This window comes from Embiotoca jacksoni, unplaced genomic scaffold (assembly GCF_022577435.1).
Source record: "Embiotoca jacksoni isolate LCO1_2020_lvr unplaced genomic scaffold, fEmbJac1.0.p SCAF_42, whole genome shotgun sequence".
NCBI classification, from domain to species: Eukaryota; Metazoa; Chordata; class Actinopteri; family Embiotocidae; genus Embiotoca; species Embiotoca jacksoni.
In genome coordinates this window covers 2472350-2475903 of record NW_027185395.1, presented here as the reverse complement: position 1 = coordinate 2475903, position 3554 = coordinate 2472350, and positions in this window count along the sequence as shown.

Sequence of the window (3554 nt, the reverse complement as noted above, 5' to 3'; positions counted from 1 at the left end):
GCTCCACTACGACTGGCTAGCTACTTCCGGGTCGTCTTTTTCAAAATAAGACGCACCGCACGCAACAACCAAAAAATGTTGAGACATAGAAATTAATTGTGGATGGTTTTACATTTAATACACTGCAAACTGTTAAAATATTCTTAAAAGACGTTTTATAAATTAGTTTCCGCGAAATTTTAAATAAAGTCGCAATTAATTTTTAAACCTTCAAATATTTTCATTTATGTATTATAATATAATATAACATAACATAACATAATATAATGTACTGTACTGTAATATAATATAATATAATATAATATAATATAATATAATATAATATAATATAATATAATATAATATACTTTTTCTTTTGTATGAAAAATAATGAATGTTACCAAATTAAAAGTCAGGAATCACATTGTTTTGGAGTCCAACCATTCTTATTCACATCTTCTCCATAGACTGTATATAAGAGTTAGGGTAGCCCTGACTCTTCCCCAGAAGATACTGGTGACATCACCTATGTAAAATAGGTGATTTTACAATCTTTTACAAAAATGTAGACTCATTAGATTCCAATTAAACCAAATTCTCAAAAAAGTCATTACAAGGGTTTATATAATTAACTATTTTAATCTTAACTTTCATCTTCAGAAGTAAAAGGAATGACAGATTCCTTGTTTGTAGGTTCACACACAAACACATACACAGGGATGAATGGATGAATGGATGGGACAGCAACCTTTGACCTTTTGACTTCTGATCACCAAAACCAAAATACTCATTGTTGTCCAAATGAACATTTGTGCCACATTTGAAGAAAGTCCCTCGAGGCTTTCCTAAAAGAACACAAGCACAAGAATGGGAAAGATGGCGCGAGGTCACGGTGACATTGACCTTTGATCCCTAAACTATAATTAGTTCATTCTTGAATTGAAGTGAACACTTGTGCCAAATTTGAAGAAAGTCCCTAAAGGCATTATTGAGATATTGCGTTCACGAGGAAGTGGTGAACAGACAGACGACCCAACAGCGCCTCCTGCTGACTGTCGCAGGCACAGAGGCATCAAAATGAAGCATCCAGGTGGGAAAGGTAGAAGAACACTTCCTGTTAGGTTGGGTTAGGTTAGGTTAGGTAGTTACTTTATTAATCCCCGAGGGGAAATTTTTTCGCTACAGCAGCATACAGGAAGCAATAAGATAATAATAGAACAATAGAAAGCAATAAAACAGCAGTAAAATAGCAGTAAAAATATAAAATATAAAATGCACAGTATATATAGTACAGTATCTATATATATTATATACAAACAACCAAGAAACACAGTCACCAGTGTTATTGTTATGTGATGTATTTTGCCAGAGGTGAGTTATTGTACAGTCTAATTGCGGTCGGCAGGAATGATCTCCTGTATCAGGAATGATCTCCTGTATGTGGAATGATCTCCTGTATCAGGAATGATCTCCTGTATCAGGAATGATCTCCTGTATCTGTCCTTGTGACAGCGGAGCTGGAGGAGTCTTTTGGAGAAAGTGCTCCGCTGTCCCTGCAGCAGGTGGTGGAGAGGGTGGTCAGGATTATCCAATATGGATAATAGTTTGTTCAGCGTCCTCCTCTCTACCACCTTTTCCAGGCTGTCCAGTTTGTAGCCGATGATGGAGCCGGCCTTCTTAACCAGTTTGTTAAGTCTGTTGGTGTCACCGGCTCCAATGCTGCTCCCCCAGCAGACCACAGTGAAGTACAGTTCACTGGCCACAACAGACTGGTAGAACATCTCCAACATCTTGCTGCACACATTGAAGGATCGAAGTTTCCTCAAGAAAAAGAGTCGACTCATCACCTTCTTGTAGACAGCGTTGATGTTGGTCTTCCAGTTCAGTCTGTTGTCATGGAGACACCAGGTACTTGTACTCCTCAACCATGTCCACCACCTCTCCCAGAACTCTCAGCGGTTGTGGAGGCGTCACCTTCCTCCTGAAGTCGACCACCATCTCTCTGGTCTTGGCCACGTTCAGGAGCAGATGATTTCTTCCCGCCCACTCCACAAAGTCCTCCACTACTGCCCTGTACTCCTCCTCCCGTCCATCCCTTATACATCCTACCACTGCAGAGTCATCAGAGAACTTCTGCAGATGTCTTGACTCTGAGTTGTTCTGGAAGTCAGTTGTGTACAAGGTGAACAGGAAGGAGACAGAACAGTTCCCTGAGGAGCTCCAGTACCACTGACCACCGTATCAGACAGCACACTGCCCAGATGGACAAACTGTGGTCTGCCTGTCAGGTAGTCAGTGATCCAGGAGACGGTGGACGCGTCCACTCCCACCACCTGCAGCTTCTCACTCAGCAGCAGTGGTTGGATGGTGTTAAATGCACTGGAGAAATCAAAGAAGGTGATTCTCACAGAGTCACCGGTTCCATCCAGGTGAGACTAAGCTCGTTGCAGCAGGTAGATGATGGCATCGTCCACTCCCACACGAGGCTGGTACGCAAATTGCAGAGGGTCCAGAGAAGATTTCACCAGCGGCCTGAGGTGTGCCAAGACCAGCCTCTCCAGCACCTTCATCACGAGATGTGAGGGCAACCGGTCGGTAGTCGTTGAGGCCAGATGGAGTCGTCTTCTTCGGGACAGGAACCAGGCAGGACGTCTTCCACAGCACCGGGACTTCCTCCTGCTTCAGGCTCAGGTTGAAGAGGTGTTGTAGGACCTCAGTCAGCTGGACGGCGCAGGTCTTCAGGACCACGGGGCTGATGCCGTCAGGCCCTGCAGCCTTGCGCTGGTGGAGTCTCTCCAGCTGTCTCCTAACCTGGCCAGTCATCACAGAGGGGGGGGGGGGTCAAGGTGTCGATGGAGGAAGAGCCCTTTGAGATTGAGGGCTCTATGCAGCTCACCAGAGGGGGGGAGAGGGGGGAGGGGGGGCAGCAGAGGTGTAAGGTGTGGAGACAGATGAGAGTGGTGAACTAAACCTGTTGAAGAAACAGTTTAGCTCATTGGACCTCTCCAGGTTCCCCCTGGTTGTCTCTCTCTCCCCTTGAACCCAGTAATCTCCTTCATACCGGTCCACACCTCCCTCACGTTGTTCTGCTGGAGTTTTGCCTCCAGCTTCCTTCTGTAGGAGTCCTTGCACTCCCTGAGCTTCTCCTTTAGGTGGCGCTGCACTCTCCTGAGCTCCTCCCTGTCTCCAGACCTGAAGGCTGCTTTCTTCTTATTAAGAAGAACTTTCAGGTCACTGGTGATCCACGGCTTATTGTTGGGGAAGCATTTTACAGTCCGTGATGGTACGGTGGTGTGTTCACAGAATTTGATGTATTCTGTGATACAGTCCGTCCTGCTGTTGATGTCCTCCCCATGTGGTCCACACAGCACATCCCAGTCCGTGGACTCAAAGCAGTCCTGCAGGGCGTCTTTAGCCTCCTGTGTCCACCTCCTCACAGTCCTGGTGGTCACAGGCTGCCTCTGCACCAGAGGAACATACTTGAACATCATGATGAGGAACATCATGGCAGTCATGTCAGTATGACGACATTATTATCAGTCGTAGTTGTTCCAAGTGACGACTATTCACAAGAC